General features: G+C 43.8%; 1 protein-coding gene across 25 annotated transcripts in view; it reads left to right on the forward strand.

The window, feature by feature from the left end:
• Window positions 1-3,172: 3,172 nt before the first annotated feature.
• The window catches only part of Phf21a (PHD finger protein 21A), a 179,456-nt gene continuing 168,077 nt past the window's right edge, over window positions 3,173-14,551 (forward strand). For 8 of the 25 annotated variants that reach the window (XM_051144168.1, XM_051144160.1, XM_051144159.1 and 5 more), the window contains exon 1: window positions 9,871-10,204. The gene's annotated coding sequence lies outside the window, so the exon portion shown is untranslated. Of the gene's footprint in view, window positions 3,427-4,679; window positions 4,705-5,624; window positions 5,717-6,352; window positions 6,488-9,870; window positions 10,205-14,551 lie in introns of those variants that run through there. The other 17 variants (XM_051144175.1, XM_051144167.1, XM_051144174.1 and 14 more) reach the window with 11 other exon arrangements.

Here is a 14,551-nt window from a genome sequence, read left to right on the forward strand (position 1 = left end):
ACTAGTCTGAGCCACAGCATAAAACCTTGTCTGAAAACAAAAACAAAAACCACAAACACAAAAACAAAGCAACAACAAAACCCAAAAATAAACCCAAGCTCAGAAAACAAGCCAACAACAACAAAGAAACTAAAGTGTAAGTCTGGTATTTTACAATTCTGATTTCTAATTGCTGTACATTCCTCGCCAGAAGTCCAATGACTGTTCAACCTGAACCTTCCTGAGAGGGAAGAGCAAAGGATAGCTACTACACCCCATCTTCCCAGGCCTTGGTTTTATGGTGTCCCCAAAAAAGCTAAAGCTAAATTAAAAAAAATTTTTTTGCATTTTTTAAAAGTTGAAAAAAGTAAAAAAGGAAAAGAGAAAAATCTCAAAACAACACATTTCATAACAAGAAAAGCACATACCATTCAATGTCAATGTGCACAAACAAAACCTTACTAGAACACTCACTCAGACATACTTGTTTACATGTAGTGTATGGAGGATTTTGTTACAGGAACATAAGAGACTTAGGTACCTGAAATCTAAGATATTTACAATCTGGACTTTTACAGAAAACATTTGATCTGCTCTTTAGGGTTTACACAGCCATGCTCAATTTGAACATGCTCCCCCCACCAAAACAAACAAATAAAATAACATCACTACAGCTACCTTCCTCTGGAGAAAAAAAAATGCTGACATCTTGGAATGATCTGAAATGACACCCTTAGATTACTGTTCCAGTGGCCCGCTGGTACAGCTTTATGCACCCCCTGCCCCCAATCTTAAATACACCAGTTATCTGGTTATCTGAGTGCTAAAGCTAAGTCTTAGTACCCAACCTGACCTTCTGTTATTTATCTTGACTGCATTACAGGTTGAATTTCACATTATGAGTTCATCCAGGCTTTTTGAATCATTAATAGGGACTTTCATTTTTACTCTCAAACTCTCACACTTTCTGAAGTGAATTCTTTTTAATATAAAACTACTACTAAATGGCCTATACATGAAACTAAAGTTCACTTTTTTTTTTAACTTTTAAGAAATCAGAATTAAAAAAATGCCTTCTCTTGAGAAGCTAAATTTAAAATTTGCAGCTCACAGAAGAAAATCTCTTCATATCCAGTGATCTCAAAGCCCCTCTGGTAAGATAAAGAATGTGCGCTGATTTTTAAATACTATTTCCTGGAGAAAATATTATTTAATGGAAAAGATGTGACTAGTAACAAATCAAGTCCAAGGCTCTGCCTGGTTCTGTCAACGACTCCCTTTGACTTTGGGCAGATCATCTCACCACTGTTGCTGTTTATCTGCAAAAACTGGACTTCATGCCTATGGGAGTTGCATGGTTAATCAATGCCTGGAAAATGCGTAGTGGCAGATGCTACAAAAGTGCTGAGCCTTAAAAACAAAACCACCTCCAGCCCCCATTCGTATTCCGTTGAGGTTGAGGTTTATTGTTAGTTAACATTGGAAGGCTAACACTACGTTAAGTCCAGCGTGCTGCTCTGAACAGACATCACTGTCCAGATGGGATTTTTTTTTTTTTTTTAAGAGCTAGGTTTTTTACTTTTTTTTTTTAATTGTGGTTGGGGATTATTTTACAACCCAACAATTCACCCGTGCAAAAGCATTAGGCTTTAAGTTGAAAACTATCGATTTAATAATTTAAATGGCCCTCCTCAAAGATTAAAAAAAAAAAAAAAAAAAAAAAAAAAAAAAAAAAAAAGCCCTCCCCGCCCCGCCAAGAAATCTCTGAAAACAAGAATTCTTCTGATGTCTCCCCCCCCCCCCCACGCCCCTGCAGTTCTCCATGTTACAGTCCTTGGAGGTGGACTAGGCATAAAATACTTTCACTAATAAAATATGACAAACCGCCGGATTATACGTGGCCGATTCCCAGTGATTGCCCTGCTACACAAAGCAGAAAAGTAAATGCCATCATCCCCCTTAGAACAAAAGAACTTAGGAATAAAAAACATGGAGAGGGGGGCAGAAAGCAGCAATAAATAAAGGTGAGCGAAGGACCCCGTTCCCCGCCCCTCCCCGGAGCTAGAGTGGGACTCGGTATGGCTAATAAAGTGGTTCAAGGGTAGTTATTTGCAAAGGGGGCGGGGTGGCCGGGGATTGCATGTTGCATTCGACTTGAGCTTGCATCTTCTCCTGTTGCCTGGACCACTCGCTCCCCCATTGCAGTGCTTCCTCCTCGCTCCTGCCTTCTTTCCACCCCCACCCCTGCAAACTGCTGTTGCACTGGAGGGAGTTGGGGCTGTTCGGGAGCCCCCCAGCAGCTCCCGACGGCGGGAGGGGACCCGGGGCTCGGGCCTGGCCGGGACTGCGGCGCGGCGGGCGGGCCGGGAGTTTGGCGGCCGCTCGGCCCCAGCGCCGCCGCCGCTGCACCGGAGTTTGGCTGCCGCTGCCCTACTTCACTCTAGTTTAGTTTCACTCACTTTACATCCGGGTTTTTTCCCTAGGCAATGGGTGCCGCAGCACACCCCGTTCCTTAGGCAAAGTGAAATAAATTCGCCGCACCGACACGTCAAGTAGTCCGCCCGCCCGAGCGCCGCCGCGAGCCCCCGCCGCCGCCCCGAGCCCCCGTGGGGGTCCCCCGCGTCTCCCGCGAGCGACCGGCTCACACGCAGGGGCGCGGGGCGGCCCGGGACCGCCGCGGCCCAGCTCCGCCCGGCCCCCGCCCGCCTGCCCGCTCTCCCTCGTCCCCGCTTCTCCAGCCCCAGTCCCTCTCGCCCGGCTCTCGGGAGTGGCGGGGGCGCGCACGGCGGCGGCGGCGGCGGGCCGGCGGGGCCGCGCGGCGGGCTCCCGCGCGGGCGAGTGTGTCTGGGCCTGGGCGGAGGGATCCCCGGGCTGAGGCGGCGGAGGTGCTGCGGCCCGGGGCCGGGTGGTGAATGGGCTGGTGGTGCTCGCTGCTGCTGCTGAGAGGAGGAGGAGGAGGAGGAGGAGGATGAAGAGTTGGGCTTGTTTGTCTCCCACAGTTTCTCTCCTGCTGCTCTGATTCCTCCCTCCCCATTCCGGCCCGGGGCCTGTGTGTGTCTCTCCAGGAGGAGGAGGAGGCTCCAGTTCCTCCCCCCACCCCCTCCTCCCCACCCCCCCTAGCCTGGGGAAGAGGAGGAAAGAAACAGCCCAGAGAGAGAGAGGGAGAGAGAGAGAGAGAGAGAAAGAGAGAGAGAGTGTGTGTGAGTGAGTGAGAGAGAGGAGAGGAGAGGAGGAGGAGGAGGGAGAAGGGAACAACCTACCATCTTAACACACTAATATCTAAAAAGTGCGAGAGGCCCAGAGCAGCAGCAGCAGAAGCAGCAGCAGCAGCTCCAGCGTCTTCCCTCCCTCCCCATGAAGAAGAGTTCCCTCCTCCTCCTCCTCCTGCTTCTGCTCAGAGTTCCTGCCTCCAGCTGCCAGGGGGGACAGCCAGCCAGCAGCAGGAGGGTGCAGTATCCCAGCTTTTCCATTCTCTCTTTTCCTCACTCTCTTTTTTTTTTCTTGAGTAGCTCTATTTCCCCTCCCTCCCCCTTCCCCCCCCCCTTCCCTCTCTCCCTCTGTCTTGTCTCTGGTGTTTGTCTCTGGGAAGGAGCTGGGGCTGCTTGCTTGGAGTTTGTTGTGGGGGGGAGGTAGGGGGAGGGGAGGGGTGTGTGGGAGGGAGGAGGGAAATGGGGTGTTCTTGTCAGGACCCCACAGTCAACTTGAGATTTCAGCAATAACTTCCCCTTTGGGGCGCCCCCCTGCGTGCCCTTTTCCTATTCCTCTCCCCCCCCCCCAGGAAAAAAAAAGACAATGGGAATACCTCGTCTCCCCCCCACCCCTTCTTCCCCTCTGCCCTCCACCCCTCCCTAGGATAGATTGGAAGTAAGTTTATGAGCAACCTCGGGAGCCTGGACGCTGAGTGCAGGGCCGGAGCGGGTGACAGGGGCGGCGCGTCGGGGGTGGCGGCGAGGGGGCGACACAGAGTCCCGGCGGGGGGCCGGGCTGGGGGGTCGCGAGGGCGGGGGGCACGGGTCGAGGCCGCCCCCCCTCGAGTGCCTGCGGCCGGGGGATGGTCGCCTGGGCCCCTTCCCCACCCCCATACCCTGGGATGCTGTCGGGGGGAAGTTTTTATTATGGTTATTTAATTAAAAAATTTTTTTTTTGAAAACCATCTTGTTTGGTGACTGAGAGATCTGGTTTAAAAAAAAAAAAAAAAAGCTGCGGCTGCTGACGCTGCCGGGCCCGAGTGTGTGTGAGTGAGTGTGTGTTGGTGCATTTGTCTTGGGTGGCCGGAGCAGCGTTGGGGAAATTCCGCTTATTCTTCTTCTTCTGCAACTTGTTATTCCGAGGAGTCCGCCTGCACCCCTCACCCCGGGGCAACCTCCCGCCGTCGCCGCCGGCCCGCCGCCCCGGGACCTCGCGCGGGCCGGGGACTCGTAGGCCCCTCCGAGAGGGGCCGCGGCCGCCCCTCCCCCCCCCGGGCCGCGGGGGGAGGGGCGCGCGGAGTGGGACTCTTTCCGTTTGGTCCAGCCCCGTGGTGCACGCAGTTCCCAACACTTCTCGTCATCCTCTCCCTGCTCTTTATTCTGCTGAGCCGTGCTGTTAGGATTTCTCTCTCTCTCTCTCTCTCTCTCTCTCTCTCTCTCTCTCTCTCTCTCTCTCTCTCCTTCTCTCCCCCCCCCTCCCTCTCTCTCTTTCCCTCCCTCCCTCCCTCCTCCTCCTCTTTTGACCACGCTCGCAATGGTGGGTAGCTGCAAGGTGGCCCTGGCAGGGGAGGGGTTTGATGTGGACATTGGGGCACCGGTCGAGAAAGGTCTCCTTTCAACTTTGTCTGGTGGCTTGCACTCAGGGAGGAGGCCACATGCCGATTGTGGGGTGTAGATGTGCCGGGAGTGATTTCTAAGTAGTTGAGTTGTTGAGATGAGGGTACAACGGCTAATGGAAGGCAGGTTTTGTTTTCGTGGGTGAATCCGGTGTCATCATATTCCGGTCATATGTTGAAATATTCTTTGTTTAGGTCTTGAAGTAGAGGATCTCCCTCTGCACGTCCACATTGTGTTGTTTTTAGATGATGTCTCCAGGAGTATGGGTTTCTAGAATCTGAAATGTGATTTTAAGGTCTCAGCATGTGTGGGCCTCAGCACTGGCCTTGACACTGAACTTTGTGGCTGTGTTTTTGGACTTCTAAGATTTTTTACCCCATGGCTGGGATGCTAGTTATGCTTTTCCGTAATGGTAGATGTCAGCAATGTAGAGTCTTGGGCTGAGGAAGTTAGAGAGGGAAGGACATTTATTTATTAATAATTGATAGCTGGATGTTAGAATCAGATTCACTTGGACTGGCTAAAGGTTTTTGCTTTTGTTTTTTTCCTCCGTTTTTCCTTTAAAGCTGTTGTGCACTCCAGGAAGCCTTTTGGCAGGCAGTTCTTTGGGGCACTGAGCGAGGTATCACCTTTTAGAGGGGTCTTCAGCCTTATCTGTAGCTTTATTGAAGGCCTGTTCAGAGAGCTGAACTTGAGGCTAAGAAGTGTAAGGCTACTTTTCAGAAAAGTCTGTGTGCTATTTGTTTACAGCTCATGTTTTCTCACACTTGGGCAGTAGAAATAAATAGGTCAGTTGTTCCTATTGGTTTTTGAAGATTAGCTTGCCCTCCCCCCCACCTCCTTTCAAAGTTTTACCATCTACTTGGTTTACAACCTTGTAGGAAAGCATTACTGAATTTTTCCTGGGAATACTGTTGCTCGTTTTAATTTCGGTAAGTTCCTTGCTATTTTCTTATGTCTTCACTTGTTTATGGAATCTGTTGTGAGATTAACACTAGCTTACCGAGGGCCATTTTAAATGTCTAAGAATACATTTAGAAATCTCAGGACGTGTTTTGATGGCAAAGAGGAATTTTTTTTTTTTTTTTGAGTGTAGTAATGCTTGTTAAGAATTTCAGTACTCAACATTTCAATGTATGCACAACTATCCCTAAGTGAAGAATCTAGTAATCGTGCAGAAAATTCTCAAAGCACAGGCATTTAACACGTTAAAGGGATTCAGGGGCTTTCTTTACCTGAGTTAGACTTTGGATTTTGGTAACACAATATGGACATTTTGACTGGCGTTGATTGGTTGGCTATTATGAAAAGTCTTTACTCTTTTTTTTTTTTTTTTTTTTTTTAAGTGCTATTAAGGGCATTTTAAATAAGTTTTTAGACAGCTTCACAACGTTTGAGGTGGTCAAACTATGGACCCAGACAAATCTTTTTAGAGCTGAGAGACACCTGCCTAGGCCATACTTTATTTTAAAGGGATGCAAGTGATGGACGGGACACTACTTCCTACGGCCTTCTGTGGCCCATCCTTTTTCCTGTTCAGTTATCTGGAAGGAGCTGATTCATACGAGAAGCTCTCTAGCACCATCCAGCAGGAGGTGCCACAACAAGCTAAAGGGGCTCTCCTAATTTTGAGGGGCTTTCTCCTTACTGAAGCTCTCTTAACTCAGCTAAGCAACAGGAGTCAAGTTCCAGGAAGATTTTGAGTAAGTCTGTTCTAAAATGCTATTAACAAATCTGCTTTGTACCTGCCTATGATGCTATGTAGAGTAAGGCTGTCATTGTGGGTGCTGGGTTAAGAATAGGGTGCTGTTAGGACTATTTTCCTTCAAGGGAGCCTTAGTTTGGTATTGGCAAGTGGAGTGTTAAACATAATTTGAAAAAATTCTTCCAAATTATAATAAACAAAAATAAGTGGCATGATGTAGGGCTTTAGGCCTTGCAAACATGGTATTAATATAGATAATTACACATGCATTTTTGGAAAAAGAGCTACTGTGCGCGCGCGCGTGTGTGTGTGTGTGTGTGTGTGTGAGGGGGGAGATTTATCTTCAATTTGTCTCCCTTTCCTTGAATCTGTGGACAGTGATTTTTATCTAGATGCCTTCCTAGGTTATTCAACTTTGTAGATGCAGTTGCTATATTTAAGTTGGCCTTTAAAGACTGTGAATTTTGAACTATATGAAATACAAAGTGGAGTGCTCTGTAATTCCAGTACTTGGCCTGTAATCCCAGTCGGTTTAGGAAGGAAGCACTCTGAGAGTCACCGGTCTCCTGGCCTACACTGTAGGACCTTGTCTCAAGAAAAATACATAAACTTGAAGGAAAGTTATACCTGTGGGTATAAATCTTTGCTGGTGTGCTCATTAGTAACTTTTAACAACGACTGCATAAAGATGAAAGTAGCTACTTTAACATTTTCATGGCATCTATAGTACGTGGTTCCTTGAAATTCTTAGTGTTAGATGAATTGATTGTGAGTCAAAATAAACTGCTGATACTGTTTGTAAAGCTTTGTGTCACTGTTTTGAAAACTTAGAAACACATAGAAAAGTTGCTGTATAGTATTGTGATTTCTTTCAATAAGATCAAATTAAGTAGTACTTGGTGAAAGTTCTTTGTAACTTGCCAGAAATCATGTAGGCATTGTCGATGTGACAGATAACAGATTAAAACTCGAACAAAGTTCTCCTTTAAAACGCTAAGTTCATACATATCAGTTAGGAAATGAATGCATTAAAAACACATGCCGGACACTATGAATTTTGTTTTTTAAATACTGCCCTGGTTATTCTAAATGTCTTTGTTACAGTTCTGAAGCATTTTTAAAGTGCTGCCTAGGCAGTTGTCTGTAAATAAAAAATAATAATTTTTTCCTTTTGAATATAGAGTGAAATGTGTGTTCCTCTGCCCTATAGGCAATTTTCTCCTTTCTCTTGTGTGGTGGCAGTTGACTTCAGTGAGTGTCTGAGTTGCTGGACTCTTCTGTAGACTTGTGCTCATGCACAGAGTAACAGATGTTCCTGCTCGGGTTCTGATGGACACTGCTGAGTTTCTGGAAAAGGCCTACTGCTAAAGCTCTCTAGCCTGTCTCAATATGGAAATGTGCATTGCCGTGTATTTGTGTTAGTGAGTGCACACATGGTTTTTATTTTCTGCTTCTTTAGAAGGGTACATGAGGGAATGACTCCTCAGCTCTAGAGGCTTACAGGCCACGTGTGTGCATACATACATGTGTGTAAAAACAGCCAAAAGGTGGCTTTCTTCATAAACTCTGCTTATAAATTTGCAGTGATAAATTTAACAAGTTAAATAGTGTTAATTGGGAATCCTTGTGTTTAGGAGTGTAGTATTGTGAATTTTATAAATGACTGTTCTTCATGAAAATAGCCCAAGTTAGAAAGTAAATATAGAGGATTGTTCTTGGGAAGGGCAAGGAAAGCATTAAACTGTTTAGATAAAAAGGAAACCTCTCATGGCAATGGTAACTTTTTATGCCACCGTGAACATGAGACTATTTATTTATTTATTTATTTGGAGAAGAAATGCTGAGGTCAAAGTTACATCAATATGATTTAATTTTTTTTTTTATATACTTAGTATTTTATTGATGAGGGTTTTGATGTTTAGTTACTGTTCAAAAGGAGAATGGAAGAGATTAAAGTGTGAGGTCTCTGACCTCTGCTAGAGTTCTTTTATGTGTGTGCTCAGATGGACGAAGCATTTGAGCTTTCCTACTGTTTTGTGCTGGGTTTCTGCTGACTTCTCTGGAGCATTTGCCTGTGGGTTTTCTTGCAGGCCTACGTCTTCTTTAGAAGCACATTTTGATCACATTAACCTTACCGGGTGTGTATTTGTGGTACTTTGGGATTTATTTTTTAAGTGGGAGTATATTAATACTGCATCAAATTTACTGTAGACCATTCTTTCTTTTCTTTTTTCTTTTTGTCCCCACTTGCACCCATCACGAGCTGAGGACTGAACCCAGGGCCTTGCTCTTGCTAAGCAAGCGCTCTACTACCAAGCTAAATCCCCAAACCCAATTCATCCTTCCTTCCTTCCTTCTTTCCTTCTTTTTTGTTTTTTGTTTTACTTTTTGAGATAGAGTTTCCTGGCTGTCCTGGAACTCACTTTGTAGACCAGGCTGGCCTCAAACTCATAGAGATCCACTTGCCTCTGCCTCTCGGAGTGCTGGGATTACAGGTGTGGCCACCACCATACCTGGCCAATTATTTTTTTCTTTAAATGATTTATTTATTATTATTTTATGTGTATGAATGAGTACCTGCATGCATGTCTGTGTACCATGTGCATGCCTGGTGCCTAAGGAGGCCAGCCAGAGCAGGTGTCAGGTGCCCTGGTGCTAGAGTTGTAGGCAGCTGTGAGCTGCCATGTGGGTGCTGAGATCTGAACCTGGATCCCTTGCAAGAACAGCAATGCTCTTACCATTGAGCAATCTTCTCCCCCCCAGATAATTATTCCTAAAGGGCACATTTTTTTTTCTTCTGTATGCTCTTATGTATATACAGCCATACTTTTTTAAAAATAGACTTTTATATTATTCTTATATGTGTGTTAAATCTTTGAATAGTTATCATTTGTAATAATGTTGGAATAGCCGTTTTCCCCTTCCTTTCTTCCTTCCTTCCTTCCTTTTTTTTTTTTTTTTTTTTTTGAGGTCTTGCTGTGGAGCCCAGCCTGGCTTGGAATTTGTGGTAATCCTCCTGCTTCCGCTTCCCAAGAGTTGGGTTTGCAGGATAGACTTTGAAGAACAACTTTGTCTGTCATTGGGGTACCTGACTGTAGGGTGGTGGTGAATTTTCCCATGTAGAGACTGTGAGTTTCTCTACCCCTGATGCTTTGCTGGAGTAACTTTATTCACACACTCTGTGGCAGTTTGACTCCACCCCCTCACCTTTCCTCTCAGCACTCTGCACTCTGCAAGTACCTCTCTTTTGTTCCCCGTACTTCTGCTCAATTAAAAAGCAAGCAAGCAAGCAAGCAAGCAAGCAAAGAGTTCATGTACAATCTCAGGAAACTTCTTTCCTGTATTTTGGAATGCACTAAGGCAACATTTTTCTGCTTTTTAATGAAGAAGAGAAATCAAATCAGTTATATGGAGATTGGAAGAGGTGGGGCCTAATAGTCTTATTTTGACTCTGTTTGTGGGCCTAGGGGAAAAACATAACTCAGACACACAGGCCAAAAAGATGGGTTTTGTTTGATTGTTTTGGCTGCATTGAAAATACAAACTGTCAGTGCTTGAGGAACAGGAGCAGCAGAAAGGAATTGATTTTTTTTTTCTTGCTGCAGATCCAAGTGTTGTTAACCATGTGCATTTCCAAAGTGGCATGCTTACAAATCAGACAGCACTTGATTTCTCTCCCTCGACAGAACACTGAACTCTTCTTTGTAACATTTGAGTAAGTACCCTAAACTTCAGGGTAATGACAATAATTTCATGATAAAAGTGGGTGATAGTAACCATGGCAACTGCTATCTCTGGCCTTATGGACAGTCCTGTTGTATTGACGAAGCTTCAGATACTTCAGTAGCCTATCACTTTTATGGTGAAATGTGTTAGCACATGCTGCAGGTGACTTTTAACTGGATTGTATTCATCTGTGTGCCAGCTTATCTCTCCTTGTTAGGAATTTCTTGGACCATATTCCACAGCATGTTTGTGAAGGTGTTGTTGCCTGAAAATAGCCCACCACCTGTGGTAGGCCTCCTGATGCAGGCTGCACTTAGGTGTCTCTCCGCCTCCTCCCGGAGTCTTGGGGAAAATAGTGATATCAGTAGGGAGTGTATGTACATAAACTACAGCTCAGAGTTGTCAGCTTCGGTTTGGACATGCAATCAGTAGCTTACAAAAACTTTCACATTTTCAAAGAAGTCTGTTAATAAGAGAATTAGGCCTACAGTTGGAATACTTTTTTCTAGGAGTTATTTTCATAAATGTGTGTATGGATTAGGGGTGATATGCGGTGGGCATAACTGTAACATAAGAATTTGACAAAAGAAGAGCTTAGGTGTTTTGTTGTGAGGATGTGTGTGCATATCACTGTAAAAATGTTTCCTAGTGGGCAATCCTAGAGTATAGCAAATGCTTGATTGTGAAATTTTCCAAGAAAAAAGTATTTAAAGATATATCTTGAATAACTGTTAAAGCAGACACTGTACAACACAAACATCTTTTGGTGGGGGAGGAGGAGAGATGATAAAAACTTTGCAACTGATGCAACAAAACTTATTTTTAAAAGTATAAAATTACATTTTCATCACATTAGTTATTTTTAAAGCATTTTGTGCTTATATAAGGTTTTTGTAGTGGGAAATATTAATGCTTATTGATATATTTTCTAGTGTGTACTAGAGAAACAGTACCAGAGCAGAGAACAAACAAATTTGATTAGATCCTGAAAATAAGACCTAATCAGATTGTTCAGACTTTCCTGAAACTTGCTATGAAAAATTGGTTTACTTACTACAAGTCCCAGGGTGCACTGCAGCTTTTTCTTAACTTCAGATTAGAGCATTGCATGCTGGGACATGTAGTTGGTTTAAATAGCACGGAGAACTCTTCTTTCTTGTCTACTCCATTTTATACACACAAGACTCTACAAACTTAATTTTTTAAAAGTTATATTAATAAAAATCATGATTACTCTGCTGAAATTCTAAAGTGTGACTTTATAAACAGCTTAGTGTTCTGTTTTATCACAGTTCTTTTGGCTTCTGTAAGATTTAAATGCAGAACAACATATTCAAAACTTGGAAGATAAAAGTAATTTCTGTGCATGTGGTAGAGTAGGTTACTTCAGAAGTCTGGCATTATTGCTTTCTATTGAGGTCAGTAGCTGCCCCTTTGTCAGGCCTGACACGTGCTATTGCTTTTGCTTCTAGTAGGAACAGTTATTCAGCTGTTATTTTATTTTATTATTTATTGTGCTTTTTTGAGGCAAGGTTTCTCTGTGTAGCCCTGGTTGTCCTGAAGCTCACTCTGTAGACCAGACTGGCCTCAGACTCAGAGATCCACCTGCCTCTGTCTCTCAAGTGCTGGGGACTAAAGGTGTGCGCCACCACTCAGCTTGGGCAGGGGGCTTTTGTACTAGTGTTTAAATTCAGAGTTTTGTGATGTATCTCTAATAATTGTCAGAGTGTTCTAGCTGGGAGAAAAATTCCTGAAAATAAATGATTCAATATAATTGAATTATTTCATTAAAAAAATGTTGTTTTCTTTTACTAGACAGTCAATACTGGCCTTGAATTCAGTCTTTTCCTTCAGGCCCTCCCCTGTCATATTTTCGAGACAGGATCTCAGATTGACCTCTGTACCTTGTGACCCTGCTGCCCTGCTCTGGAAGTGCTGTTTTACAGGCTTGCTCTACCCTTCCCTGATCTGTGTAGACTGAGTACTAAAAGATGCAGTTTGAAAGGGAGAGGAAAAAGGGAAGACTCTTAAGTAGCTTGGATTTTCACTTATAAAATGTCAAACCTTCCTTTTGAAAGTTCTTCGTTAACTCTTCTGGGCTGTTGCAGGGAGTGAGTGTAGAAGGCTGAGCAAGTGCTTGTTTAGCATAGTGCTTGGCATATATTAAGGCTCAGTAAATACTTAGAATAAACAGCATCCATTTTTATTTAAAATGTTTTATTTAAAACATTTTTCTTCTTCTGTTGTAATTTGATTAGAAGCCCAAGTGATTTTTAAAGGCCTTGAAATTTTGGCTTATGATAATGATGTGACTTAGAATGATTTGCTGTGCTTTAAAGTGTCCATGTACCTCAATTTCTACCTAAATGACACATGCCCAAAACTGGAGAAATAAGTCAGTAGCAGGGTGTTGGCGGGATTTGTAATACCTGTTTAGCATTGTAGCAGTGCTTCATTGGCTTCAGGAAGTTTAAGAGATGATGGCGATTTTTTGTTATACTGTTTGCAATGTTAGAATATCCGAATAGTGGGCTTGCCCACATCTTTAATCCCAGCACCTTTGGGAGGCAGAGGCAGGCCGATCGCTGTGAATTCAGGGCCAGCCTGGTCTACAAAGCAAGTCCAGGACAGCCAAGGCTACACAGAGAGACCCTGTCTTGGGGGGTGGGGGGAAGGAATAGCCAAATAGCTGATTAGTGGAAAATAAGATTCTGCAAAAATGCTCTTAGTGTCCTGGTGAGTACAACCTTGGGGAAATCCTCTGAGCACATATATTGTTAAGGAATTGATACGGAGGATGCATTGAGCTCCGACTCTGCTCCCCTAAAATGTCATTTCAAGTCTGGGTAGTACTTAAAATGTAGGTTCAAAAGAATTTACATTTTTACTCTTGTTAGGCTCCTGAACTTTGGGGATATTTTTACTTTAGCAGTTTGAGATCAGAAAGGTGTGTTTGCAGTGGGAAAGGGGTACGTGGGAATATTAAAAAATATAAACACAAATTCTAGTATAGTATCTGTGCCTTTTTGGAATATGGGAGAGTCAGACAACTGTCTGACCTGCTCAGCTGGTACTCATCCCCTAGCATGGACTTTGTGAACATTGGCATAGACTGCTGCTAAGCTTTTCACTTAGTCTTTCTTAGTAGTATTCAAGTGCCAGTCGCCTCTGCTACTCACCTTACCTCCCACAGGAGGGCGAGATCTTTTAGAAATGTCATAATCTATGGAATCTGCTTCTATATTATAAATTGTTTTGTTTTTCTTTTAATTTTTAAGTTAATATTAAAATTAGCAAGTTCAGTAGTTATAAAGACTAACATTAAGTGTAATGAATGGCCTTTGGTATTAATGGGTTACTATAGAAAATAATCATGTTTATATGAATTCTCCTTTTGTAAATTTTATTGCCATAACTATTCATGTAACTCCTGAAAGGCTTCTGAAGATCAGGAGAGTAAAGCTGGATGGTTACCTGTCCTCACTGTACAGTCTTTAGATACATTTAAATTGCTGGAGACAGTGTTGCCTTTTCGTGAAATGTCCCAGGTCACTGTATGTCACATAATTGTCTGATACAAGGAATATTCTAGGAAATTCAGTCTTGTTGGAGTTTAGTTTTGCTGTTAAAAGGACTAGATGAGGCAGGCGTGGTGGCGCACGCCTTTAATTCCAGCACTTGGGAGGCAGAGGCAGGCGGATCGTTGTGAGTTCGAGGCCAGTCTGGTCTACAAAGTGAGTCTAGAACATCCAGGGCTACACAGAGAAACCCTGTCTCAAAATTCAAAACAAACAAACAAACAAAAAAGGGCTAGATAATATTCGTACATGTATTTTATAGACCAAGGTCATATATGTGAATTGATTTTGTATTTAAAAGTGTTTATCATGCTAACATTATTATTATAAAGTTGCAAGTGTCTGAGTTAGAGTAGAAATGAACCAAAAATAGTGATCTCCTCTGCCCACAGTAGACCAGTTTAAGGCTTATTTATTTATTTACTTATTCATTTACTGTTGTGTGTGAGTGCCACATGTACCCGTGTCCACCTCATGTCAGGCGTGTGCCTGGAGCTCAGGGAGGAGCTCCTGCTGCTGGTGTTACAGGCACACATGAGCAGTCTGCTGTGGGTACTGGGAACTGAACCTGAGATCTCTGCAAGAGCAGCCAGTGCACTTAACCCCTGAGCCAGCTCTCAGCCCCACTAGACAAGTTTTTTGTGAGAGACATTCTTACTGTAGAGCCTTGGCTGGCTGAAGCTTCCGCTGAGGATTATAGGTGTATACCACCTACCTAGTTCTGATAAGTTTCTTGATGTTTTTAAACATAACTGATA

The sequence above is a fragment of the Acomys russatus genome, chromosome 4 (genome assembly GCF_903995435.1).
Source record: "Acomys russatus chromosome 4, mAcoRus1.1, whole genome shotgun sequence".
Lineage (NCBI taxonomy): Eukaryota > Metazoa > Chordata > Mammalia > Rodentia > Muridae > Acomys > Acomys russatus.